At 36.8% G+C, this 13,684-nt stretch overlaps 1 protein-coding gene and 1 pseudogene across 4 annotated transcripts in view; one reads left to right on the top strand and one right to left on the bottom strand.

Annotated features, from left to right (window-relative positions):
* Positions 1–13,684, top strand: part of LOC145258992 (glycine receptor subunit alphaZ1-like) — a 441,610-nt gene that overhangs the window by 287,901 nt on the left and 140,025 nt on the right. The window lies entirely within an intron of this gene.
* Positions 5,898–6,015, bottom strand: LOC145265571 (5S ribosomal RNA; annotated as a pseudogene).

Genomic DNA, 13,684 nt, shown 5'->3' with positions numbered 1-13,684 from the left:
AGAAAAGATACTCAAGATGAGATCGAAATCAAAACTTAAAGTCAATGAGTCAAGTACGATAACGATTACACCAGCGTGACACAATATTTAAGAGGTGTTTTTCAAACTACTTATTCTTAACATAAATAATTTCCACATGTTTGAATATCCTATATACCAAATTTAAAGTATATAGATAAAAATTCGTTGAGTATATAGGTTGAGAAGTATCTTCTCACACACATTCTCACTTTTATAGATATATAGAATAGATAACCATAAGCAAGCACCATTAAAATATTTCCTGATTATAACAAAGCACCAATTTACATAGCGCTGGTCATAATCAGCCAACAGTAAAAAAGCCTATAATTATAATCATGTACAATTATAGTTAATTGTCACAATCAAACATCATTAAAATCATCTATGGAAACAATCAACTTCCTTTAACATATTATTTGGAGGTGACTGTTATATGTAAACTATTCATAATCACGGTCAACATAAGCTAACTATTACCTCTCTCGATGATTCGATGGGAACTGGTGTGTCAACGCGATTATGCTGTGTATTCATTATATACACAAACAATAAATATAGCATTTGTAACATATGAGTGGGGCTATAGAAATAAATTGTAACATTTTACTAATTTGTATATTGTGATGACAGCCATCTTGAATTTATAATGAGATTGACCATCTGCTCATGGAAAATTGTCATGTTCTCATGCACATATTAGTCCCCAAGCTCCTTTGCTCTATCCCCCGCCTTTGCTCTAGCATGAGCTTCCCTTCCTTGTATCCTCCCCTTGCCATATTATTTCGTAACAGTTACATTAAGAAGGTTATGTTACATAATAATATAGTTTTTGGTCTGGTCTGGGTATTGTTGAATATCGCCCTTTCTAAAATGGTATATCTCATGAGAAGACTAATGAATAGTAAGACAGAATCTTTATTTGGATTAGTGAACTAAGACATTAGTGAACTAAGACACTAGTTGTGTGTGATTTATCACATATGCTTATATGAAGGAAGAAGTAAGAATTTGTCTGCAGACTGGGAACCAAAACAGGGAAAATGGAAAAGACGTGCGTAAATTTTAGCATTCAAGTGTTACTTGTTCTACTCTTGTTCCGATATCAATAAATTCAACTCCACCACTCGCTACTCTGCTGTCAAAAATTCAACACCAACATTCGAGACTCTGCTGTCTAAACTCTCAACTTCAAAATGCGACTCACTGCTCACAAGACTTGCTTCTTCAACGTCTAAATCTAAACTTCCCAATCTCTCAAAACTCATGTTTTTTTTTATTCCTAACCAAAGCATCTAATTTGCATATCACGTGACAAACTTGACAAACTCATAGCCATATAAAGAGAACAGCGGCCATTATTTTTTCTTTCTTCTTCATTCTTTCCGGCAGGACAGGTTTTTACTAGTTTTTAACATTTTGTATTTGGCAACATTTCAGACAACATATTCCAAGACCAAATAAGATCCTCTCAGCATGGTCAACGCACTGGCTCATACGATGAATGGCGCACCTATTCCAAACTAAATCATTTTATCACGGGTGTGTGTGTGGGGGGATAGCAATTACATATGTGGTCCCGTTATAAAATGATACTGATAAAATGTCGACATAAGAACTAAAGAACACGATGGAAGACTATGAAATATGGAAAATTCTAGTCAATCATGGTCTTATTAGTGATGGTAGATTTGTTGCAATTTTGCCACAACTATGTTAAGAGGATTAAATTAAACTGAAAGACAAAAGAATGATGAAAACAAAATGTCACATATAAAACCTTAACTTCAATCACTGCGAAAGAAATGGAAAACAAGAATTTAACCTCTTTTGATAGCAATAAAAGTTATACAAAACCAAATAAAGTCAAAGTCTCAATATTCTCGACTTTATCGGTTTGAAATTTCATGACATGACATCCATTCTACATTCGATTAGAATAAGTGAACAAATATTAGATTGGTGCAAAAATAATGTCGTTTTTGACATTCAACTTCATAGCATGTTGTCTGTTATAGGAGAAAATACGGTGAGTTGATGCCCTTCGTTGCATGGGGTATAATTAGCTACAAAGTTCTTGGCAAATAGTTTGGCCTTGTCTGATGCTAATGAGATGACCTCAGGTTCATTGATGATGGTTGAGATAGAACGCACGCTTCTGTTCAGGATCCTGTTTGCTATTTGCCAAAACTGGTGGGAACCAAGCCGCTGCTCAGCTACTTTGGATTTAACGTCCTGAGCATATAGCTCTTTTGCATTTTTTATTACTCTTTTACAGTGGTTGCTGACAGTCCTGAAAGCAGCTTTAGTCTCAGTGCATCTATTACGTTGGTAGCTATGGAAAAAGTGATTTTTGTGCGCGATGGCAGCAGCACATTCTGGGGAGAACCATGGCTGGCTGTTAGGTTTTTGTTGGAATTTTTTTTATGGTATCAATCGGTCTATGCCTACAATTAACCATTCGGTCAGGTCTGATACTATAGAGGAAACTTCCTTTTTAAACATGGAATGCAGGGGTAGGTCAGATATAAATGTATGGAAGCTATCCCAGTCAGCTGTAGAGTATTGATATACAGTACGGCTTATTACATTTCGTTTTTACCTTTTTAATGCGAGTATGAGTTTTTTTTTCTAAACAGTTCACTTCTTTTAAGTAAAAAAAGAAAAGATACTCAAGATGAGATCGAAATCAAAACTTAAAGTCAATGAGTCAAGTACGATAACGATTACACCAGCGTGACACAATATTTAAGAGGTGTTTTTCAAACTACTTATTCTTAACATAAATAATTTCCACATGTTTGAATATCCTATATACCAAATTTAAAGTATATAGATAAAAATTCGTTGAGTATATAGGTTGAGAAGTATCTTCTCACACACATTCTCACTTTTATAGATATATAGAATAGATAACCATAAGCAAGCACCATTAAAATATTTCCTGATTATAACAAAGCACCAATTTACATAGCGCTGGTCATAATCAGCCAACAGTAAAAAAGCCTATAATTATAATCATGTACAATTATAGTTAATTGTCACAATCAAACATCATTAAAATCATCTATGGAAACAATCAACTTCCTTTAACATATTATTTGGAGGTGACTGTTATATGTAAACTATTCATAATCACGGTCAACATAAGCTAACTATTACCTCTCTCGATGATTCGATGGGAACTGGTGTGTCAACGCGATTATGCTGTGTATTCATTATATACACAAACAATAAATATAGCATTTGTAACATATGAGTGGGGCTATAGAAATAAATTGTAACATTTTACTAATTTGTATATTGTGATGACAGCCATCTTGAATTTATAATGAGATTGACCATCTGCTCATGGAAAATTGTCATGTTCTCATGCACATATTAGTCCCCAAGCTCCTTTGCTCTATCCCCCGCCTTTGCTCTAGCATGAGCTTCCCTTCCTTGTATCCTCCCCTTGCCATATTATTTCGTAACAGTTACATTAAGAAGGTTATGTTACATAATAATATAGTTTTTGGTCTGGTCTGGGTATTGTTGAATATCGCCCTTTCTAAAATGGTATATCTCATGAGAAGACTAATGAATAGTAAGACAGAATCTTTATTTGGATTAGTGAACTAAGACATTAGTGAACTAAGACACTAGTTGTGTGTGATTTATCACATATGCTTATATGAAGGAAGAAGTAAGAATTTGTCTGCAGACTGGGAACCAAAACAGGGAAAATGGAAAAGACGTGCGTAAATTTTAGCATTCAAGTGTTACTTGTTCTACTCTTGTTCCGATATCAATAAATTCAACTCCACCACTCGCTACTCTGCTGTCAAAAATTCAACACCAACATTCGAGACTCTGCTGTCTAAACTCTCAACTTCAAAATGCGACTCACTGCTCACAAGACTTGCTTCTTCAACGTCTAAATCTAAACTTCCCAATCTCTCAAAACTCATGTTTTTTTTTATTCCTAACCAAAGCATCTAATTTGCATATCACGTGACAAACTTGACAAACTCATAGCCATATAAAGAGAACAGCGGCCATTATTTTTTCTTTCTTCTTCATTCTTTCCGGCAGGACAGGTTTTTACTAGTTTTTAACATTTTGTATTTGGCAACATTTCAGACAACATATTCCAAGACCAAATAAGATCCTCTCAGCATGGTCAACGCACTGGCTCATACGATGAATGGCGCACCTATTCCAAACTAAATCATTTTATCACGGGTGTGTGTGTGGGGGGATAGCAATTACATATGTGGTCCCGTTATAAAATGATACTGATAAAATGTCGACATAAGAACTAAAGAACACGATGGAAGACTATGAAATATGGAAAATTCTAGTCAATCATGGTCTTATTAGTGATGGTAGATTTGTTGCAATTTTGCCACAACTATGTTAAGAGGATTAAATTAAACTGAAAGACAAAAGAATGATGAAAACAAAATGTCACATATAAAACCTTAACTTCAATCACTGCGAAAGAAATGGAAAACAAGAATTTAACCTCTTTTGATAGCAATAAAAGTTATACAAAACCAAATAAAGTCAAAGTCTCAATATTCTCGACTTTATCGGTTTGAAATTTCATGACATGACATCCATTCTACATTCGATTAGAATAAGTGAACAAATATTAGATTGGTGCAAAAATAATGTCGTTTTTGACATTCAACTTCAAAAGATCATAACTCCTTTCATAATAAATTTTATTAATCGAAATAAGAACCATTAAAACCGACACATTTTTGCCAATGAGAAACAAGTTTATTTATTCCATTAACATAGAAATCCGGAATTCTAAAAGCGATGAAGGCCGATCCGGCATCATCTCGGCTTTTGAAGCATTTTTCAAGCAGGAAATTGTTGAGATGCTTGAAAAAGTGATAATTGATGGGCGAGGGGTCCGGTGAATATGGAAGATGAGGCAGAGTCTCATGGCCCAATTTGTTCAGCTTCTGCAGGGTCAGTTGAGCAACATGCGTCATGGAGGAGAATTAGTCCCTTCATATTGACCAATCTCGGGCACATACGTTAGAGCTTCTGATACATTTTGTCAATTTGTCGGCAGTACTTCTCTGCCATAATCATTTTGCCCAGATTCAAGAAACTGTGATGGATGCAACTGGCCACAGACCACCAAACAGTCACCATAACCTTTATTGGTGGAATTTTGGTTTCGGGAAGTGTTGTGGAGCTTCACCGGCATCCCGCTGCTGCTAAATACATGGCAGCGTCTCTGTTACATATCTAGGCATATATGTGTGTGTGTGTGTGTGTGTGTGTTGTGTGTGTGTGTGTGTGTGTGTGTGTGTGTGTGTGTGTTGTGTGTGTGTGTGTGTTTTATGTTATTTAGTCCACGTGTGTCAGCCGTAGTCATATTGGAATCTTTGGCGCTTCTTGTCAAATTCCAGGCCCAGATGACCTAGAGGGGGGATGCTTCCCAAGAGAGAATTTTTTCTTTTTTTTTGGTGGGTGGGTGAGTGGGTGAAAAAACCGCTGTGGAATGAATCAAGTATCTGTCTATGAACATGGACAAAAACAAAACGTTAAGAATTTGACGTAGTGTTAAATAAATGTCCCATTCGTAGGAAACAGAAAAGAGTCCATATATGAAGGATAGGAAAGATGTTCTGTTTGTAAGGAAAAAATGTTCACGTATAAAAAAAACTTGCACAGTAATTCCTTTTTTTTCCCGATGTCTCCGTTCAGTCTTAACAGACAAAGGATATCCCCTGTAGGGGCAGCTGCACATGTAATTGTGTGGCAAGTGTTGCGCAAAACCCAACTACACCTCTCCTGAATCGGCTCTATTTGAGCCCAGTGACAAGGAAAAGTCCAAGATGACTGGAAACAATACCAAGATAAGCAGAGAGTACATACAGCACCTGGAAGTCCCAAATGGTCACCCATCTGGTACTGGCCAGGCTCATCGTTGCTTAACTTTGGTAATCTGATGGGAACCGGTGTGTCAAACATGATTATGCCATATGCACAGAGTAAGCAAGTGTTGAAATCAGGGCGTGTATAAGTAGTTATGTGTGTGTGTGTGTGTTATATTCAGTTCATATGTGTGCGGCATTCGCCATATTGAATTCTTGGATCTATTTGTTGAAGTTCGAATCCAGAGCTGAGGGAAGAGGATTTCTACTGTGTTCTAGTAGAAAAGTTTGAGAGTTGAAAGAAACGCTGAGGAATGAGTGAGCTCGCTGGTGGTCTCCTGGTTAGAAAAGAGAAAGAGTTTAGTTGGCACTGCCTTTTACCAACTTTGATAGTAATACTCAGCTCGTCTGAAAGATCAACAAGCCAGAAAGGAAGTTGCTTGCACCGATCAATGCTGAGCTTAGAAATTAAGCACAGATTCAAAATCACATATTGTGAGTTGTTGTTGTTGTTGTTGCTGCTGCTGTTTTTGTTGTTGAGCATCGTTCTTGATGATGATTTTTGTTGACATTCGTTTCCTCGATATCTTTCTATTAAGAATTCTTTCTAAAAGGATATTGGGTACTTACGGGACGGACCATATCCCTGAGTGAAAATGTAAGGTGCCAACGTTTCTAAGTGAAAGTGTTTGTGTGGAACAAACCGATACTACAGGAACGGCCAACGAAGAAATGAATCATCAAACTGTAATAAAAAATTTGATGCGTACTCTCATCCTCGAGTTGCCTATTGGCTTTGATAAGTGCTAATATAGATAGAATATATATATATATATATATATAACAAAATAGGTTGGAGTCGCTGAATAAGAAAGAACAGAGCATTTCTCAGGCACAAGTATTTCACATGCGGACAGGCGGATCATCAGAAATTCGATGGATATGTATTAGAATTGTGCTCAAAAAGCACAAGAATTTGAATTCAGTGATCTAAAGCATCATAATGTATTGTATAAGAGATTTAAGATAAAGAAGACGTTCACTGAAAGAACCAAATTTCGATTTTCAACAATAAAATTAGGTTAGAATGTAGAACATTGATTTTTTGGATTATTCGGACTACTGTTTTTATCTTGAGTGCTATTCTTGCAACGTTTCCGCTGATTTAATCTCTTATCTCATCCAATCTAGTGTATCTTGTTGAACACAAGAATCTTTCTGTCGAACTTGAGAAATATGCATTGAACTTCAGATAATAACAATACAATTGTGAATGATTTAAGACTTCTACCTGGTCATGGCTGACGGAACGAGAGCATACTATCCTCGTTGATTAAATAAAGAGTTCTGTTCAAAATTCTGTGCAGATTCTGAAGTTCGACTCTGAGAAAGGTCAGAGATGACATAAGCCGAAACACTGTGAGAATTAGATTCAAAATGAGAACAGTAGTCTGAATAATTCAAATAATACACATTATCAATCCTCATCTAAAAAAAATTCAAAAACATAAACAAACACTTAACTGAACATGCTGTATGCTACACCTGAAATATGAGATATAAAAATTTTCAGCAATATGTCAACATGACAGAAAAGGCGCCAAAAACTCAAAAAAAGCTGCCATGTTGAATCAAAACAGTATAACAAATGCAAGTGCAAAGTCAATATTGTCTCAACAAGTGTTATTATTAGGATTATGCACATTAAATAAATAATTACCCAGCATGTCATAAGATATGAAGAGAATACAGGAAAATGTGAAAAAAAAAGAAGTCATTGTACAAACATTTGTAAATCGAGTAAATTTGTACATGAAGTGGAAACATAATCAGGTAATGATTCAGACAAAAATGTATACACTCAATACAATTACTTCAAATAAACCCAACATGTACAAAATCGAAACTCTCGTGACTCGCATCAAAGGTACTTCAACTGTGCAACTAAAAATAAACAACTTGAACATGAGATTCAACATTGATTTGGGATCAAATGCAATCGTACTGCCATTCAGAGGATATCAAAAGTTACTTCTCAGTTGAACCAATTCATTTCTCTTTGCATCAGTCAAAAATGTGTCCTCAACAATCAGCCCAACACTTATTTTGTTACTGTCGAACTGAATTATGGTCCTGTTTAGTTTAAAAAGATCCACTCTCCCAGCCCTTATAATAACTTTATCACAGTTTAAATCGTTTTAATATTTGAGAAGTCCCTATTTACTGGCTTCTCCACAAGGGAAGAGTTAAATACAAGTCGGTTTTTAATGTGGAGAAAATCCAGTTTCCCTAAAAGGGGAACTCTGGATTAGGACAATAATTAAAATTGACTCATTCTAAAAAGAATTCTCTTTCGCCGACCAAAGACAGAAAAGCTGAAGTATAATGTCAGAACAGATACTACACTTTAGTGTGTCCTTTTAGATTGTTATGCACCAGTACTGAAATGGAATATGTACATCAAGTCTGTTGCCCGGGCTGCTGGGAAAATGGTGGGGTCCTTCTATCGCTTCAGAAGATATCTCACTACTGATGCAACTCTCTATCTGTATAAAATCTAAGTACGTCCAAAGATGGAGTACTGCTGCCACATCTAGGCTGGAGCTTCTAAAAACAGCCTATCCTGCCTTGACAGAGTACAAAAATAGACTTTGTGGCTTAGTGGGGGATGCCCTTTCTCTTCCCTGCAACCTCTCTCCTACAAAAGAGACGTTGCGAGCCTGTCTTTGTTTTATCGTTACTTCCATGGCAAGTGCTCGTCCGAGCTCCAATCTCTGGTCCCCCTTCGCCAATCTTTCACAATAAACACCCGTCTAGCTAAAACCACTGTCAGTAATTTCCCCCACTCTTTATCTGTGCCTAAATGAAAACGTAGATTCCATGAACAAAGCTTCTTTCTTAGAAGTGCATGCCTGTGGAATTCGCTTCCATTTGCCTGATTCCCACCTGACTACAACTTGAATGTCTTCAAGTCCAACATAAACAAATTCCTGATTAATCGCCCCCTTGAGTAAGACACTTTATCAAATCTCCAATATGAACTATTACTACGATATTATCCCATTGATTATTGTACATACAATAAGCCTTATCCTCGAGTGGCTTCCGGGCCTTGATAAGTGGTGATACTCCATGTTAAAAACAAACAAAACAAAAAACAGCAGGAGGGTGACGGTGGTAAAGTGGTTAACGGATTGAAAACTTGGGTGTGCCAAATTTGAATCCAGTTCATTCCACAGAAACGCTTTTACTTAGGGATTTTGGCAACCTTCATGTAGTTCCTCCCGTAAGTACTTGGTGTGTTCTAGAAAGAATTCTAACAGGAGAGATATCGGCGAAATGAATGCCACCAATAATCAACTGATTCATTCGAAATGAATGGTGCTGAACAACAATATGATTTTTAATTTATTGTATTTTCACAAAAAACAAAGCACAGTGCCACTTTGATGTAGGGGAGCTACTATCTGAGACATAATTTGCAGGGATACTATGTAAGGAGTTGAGCAGCAAAATGTTTGTTTACATTACACTTGAACTTCCGTGTGTCAGTAGAGTTGGGGAAGCAGGAACTCGTAAGAGAGTTCCAAAGTCTAGCAGTTATGGTGAAGAAACTATTAGAGTATAAGGCTTTCCTACATCTAGGGACCTCTACAGCGTAGGGGTGGGACTTTGCTGCTTGTTGGGTTTGTCGGGTGTATTTATGTTGAGGGGGTACAAGGGCTTGTAGTTCGTCAGAGAATTCACCATTAAAATGCTTGTAAAACAGGCAGAGGAATGCAACACTTCGTCGATGGGACAGAAGTTGAAGCTTAGATGACAGTTCAGGACCTATCAGGTTGGCGACTCTCTTTTGAACCTTGTCCAGGAGTGAGAGATTTGTAGCAGATGCACCAAATGTGATAATAATATTCCATACATGGGTGAATGGTGGCCTTGTAGAAGTACAGGATACTTTCAGACGTAAGTAACCTTCTAGCATGGTAGAGAGAGCCCACCTTCTTCGCAGCAGTCTTGGCAATGCTCTCGATGTATCTGTTCCAACCCATGTTCCCTGTGAACGTTAGGCTGAGGAGTTTGAATTGAAATATATTTTAGCGTATTTTACGATCGGGCAAGACCATCTCCTTCTGCTAGTAACTTCTAAAATTGAAGATAAAATGACTATATTTCCCTACTCCGAAGCTAGAAGACATGTTCTCCGTTTATACGATATTTTTACTTGCTTATTAATGACTCATCTCAGTTTCTCCTGAATTCTTATCGGATGCAGAAAAATGCTTAAATATCTTACACACACACACACACACACACACACACACACACACACACACACACACACACACACACACACACACACACACACACACATTCACACACACGTTTGTCTATTCCACTCATCAGTTTCAATCGAATATATATATATATATATATATATATATATATATATATATATATATATATATATATATATATATATATATATTCTTATCAGTGATAAGATGATATAATATTCCGTGAAGATATTTCCAGATTCTGGTAATAAAATAGTTTAACCTCGTAATAATACGCTACCATAGCGTTCTACATTAGACTACGTATCTTATTAAACTATATTAAAATCCCCCCACCCCACCGAAAACATAGGAACAGATGAAATCCATTCAGTTAAATCAAAATTCAACAATTTTCTAATACTAGATAATACTGATTTCTTCTTGTAAGCATGAACTCGTCTTATTACTGCAGCTGCAAAGCTCCCGTTTTTCTTCCTAAGTGTGCTTAACAGCAAACGAAAGTTTCATGAACAGATTTTATTTTCAAGAGCTTGCAATCTGCTGAGCACATTACTATGGGTCTGTTTCATTGCTGACTACAACATGGTTATCTCTAAATCTAATGTCATTAAATTCTTGACGTAAACTGACTTCATAAAATTTGTTTATTCACTCATCATTTTCAATTTTTTCATAAAATTCTTCATCTTTAAACTGACAATGCATCCATCTTTTGGCCTTGATAAGTTATAATTCATTATTAAAAAAAAATGACAGTATATTCTATAAACATTTAACAAAAGATTTCACATGATCCTCGGATCAACAACTCAGTCGGAGTCCTTCATCCCTCATCCCTCATCATTATTAGTCTCCAGGTCGACAACTTAATTTTCTTTTGAGACAAAAATTTAAAAAATGTCTAAATCTCGAATAATTTACCAAGAACAGAAAGAACGAGATGCAATGGGTACTATATTTTGCTCCTAGCCAAAAGGCCAATGACCAAAGATGTGTTAAACACCTTCAAGTTAAACACAAATCTTTGCTGTTTTTTTTTTTGAGCATCAGCCTTGAAAACGTTTGCACGTCACTGACCCCACACTCTTGCTGAACATCGAAATAAATATTAATTTATTTATTGCGGACTATTATTCTCATCTTTATTAGTTGTTGTTTCACGAAGTTTAGGCTAACTATTCCTCTAGCCTTCGTCAGGTGGTACGGATGGCAGTGGTTGCTGAGAATGAAGTTAGGAGATTCAAAGTTTCTATCCGTCGCAGTTACCACCTGACGAAGGCCAGAGGAATAGTTCGCCGAAACGTCGTGAAACAACAACTAATAAAGATGAGAATAACAGTCCGCAATAAATAAATTAATATAAATAATATTCATCTCAATAATGAATTCCAATTAAAATAATATATATATACCATTCGGTATCGAAATAAATGTTCCCCCAACATTCTTTTTTTTTTTATTCTTCCTGTCGAGTTTACGTTGGGGGATCAATTTATAAGCTTTGTATATTTTCTTATTTACTGGCAGTGTTATATGATTCTGCTTCAGTAACCTTTCATGCATTTTATGTGTGCTTGGTTTCCAGTAGCTGGCTGATTTGAGGCACCCCGAATCATGCAGTACTAAACGCCAATATACAAACGTCAGAAAACGGGTTCAAAGTTCTATGACGACTTTGTAACCTATGTATCTCAGGAGTTAATAGAGATGTTCGTCTAGTGTTTTTTTAAAACCGAAGTGTAACACTTAAGCTCTCACATCATGTCATGTTCATTTCAACAGCGATGATAGTTGAGATGGAATTATGATTATTGTGATAACAGTGACAATTAAATACGTTATTAGTACTTGTAAACATAGCAATAAAGTTTAATAATTTTAAAGAAAAAAGACAGAGTTTTTATGCACTTATATTTTTTTTGCTTCTTTTTGTCATGCTTTTTTTAGTCATTTTGCGCTAATGTTTGGTGCCAGCATAATCCATGAATGAACTGCGGTCATCCGGATCACCGGTGTCATCATATTCTCCACTGACAGCTGCAGTTGCCTTTGAGGTCGGGTTTTCTTGCATGTCTTGACGAAAGAGTATTTTGTTTGTCAAGAACACCACGGAAATAAGAGGCATGTGCAGGGAGTACAAAGGTGAGCAGAACCTCCACATCAGCCAGTCTTTCTTTTTCCAGTAGAGGTCGTGTTGGGTATCTGGGCGGCAACGAAAGTCGCCTCCATAAACATTGGATGATTTTACTGTGTTATCAAATTCATTCTGTACATCCGACCCACAAACTGTGAAGAGGAGAGTTTGATATACATGACTCGTTTACCTTATATGTGATGCTTGGTGCTGTATGATTCTGTCAGCCTCATATAAGTATCGTTATCATGACGTCTTGGTTCTAAGACCTAGTACCTCAACCAGGGACGTGTAGAGGGAGTTGCTCGGGGTGCCCAAGCACCTGCCCCTTTTACTCCTGTTTTAAAAGTGCCCTTTTCAGAGGAATGTATTATAGGGCCGTGCCACACCGAGACGGTGTTCATTACTATATTTTTGCCGTTTTTTGAGCACCTGCTCTGAAAAAGTTTGCACATCACTAAACCCCAACTCTTACTGAGTGAATGTGATGCTGCTGCTGTTGTTACTACTACTACTACTACTACTACTACTACTACTACTACTACTACTACTACTACTACTACTTTATTTTATTAGGGTTCTTCTTTTTGCCCCTTTTGATCTGATCTTAAATTTAGGATGTCTTTCAACAAACGCAATAGTTTACTAAAAAAAAAAAAAAACGGTGTATTCTTTGTTCGAATCGAGATAAATATTTAATTTTATTTTTATTTATAATAAATCAATAATAGCAAACAAATGTTTTCCTTATGATTTTTTTTTTGTATTAGGGCTAAGTTGTTCAGCATTTTCAGCACCTTCCGGTGTTTTCCGTAAACTGCACGTACAAGAAACCTTCTCTGCCACCAATAGCAATGGCCAGTGACTCCCTGTCTGAGAGTACATCTTTCAAATTGCTTGGCCTAACGTTCACAGGAAACATGAGTTGGAACAATTATATAGAAAACATTGCCAGGGCCGCTGCAAAAAAGGTAGGCTCTCTCTACCGTGCTAGAAAACTACTGACACCTGAAAGTATCCTGTATCTCTATAAGGCCACCATTCGCCCATGTATGGAGTATTGTTGTCACATTTGGGCTGGTGCGTCTGCTACTCGTCTCTCGCTCCTAGACAAGGTTCAAAAAAGAGTCGCCAATCTGATTGGTCCTGAACTGGCATCTAAGCTTCAGCCGCTGTCCCATCGACGAAACGTTGCATCCCTCTGCTTGTTCTACAAGTATTTTAATGGTGAGTGCTCTGACGAACTGCCGACACGTGTGCCCCCACGTCGCAGACACCCTCGACAAACCCGACAGGCAGCTAAATCCCACCTCCACACAGTAGAGATCCCTAGATGCAAAAGATCTTTC

The sequence above is a fragment of the Euprymna scolopes genome, chromosome 3 (assembly GCF_053919585.1).
Source record: "Euprymna scolopes isolate OS-2025 chromosome 3, ASM5391958v1, whole genome shotgun sequence".
NCBI classification, from domain to species: domain Eukaryota; kingdom Metazoa; phylum Mollusca; class Cephalopoda; order Sepiida; family Sepiolidae; genus Euprymna; species Euprymna scolopes.
The sequence above is the reverse complement of the archived record's forward strand: the minus strand, read 5'-3'. Positions and strand labels throughout refer to the sequence as shown.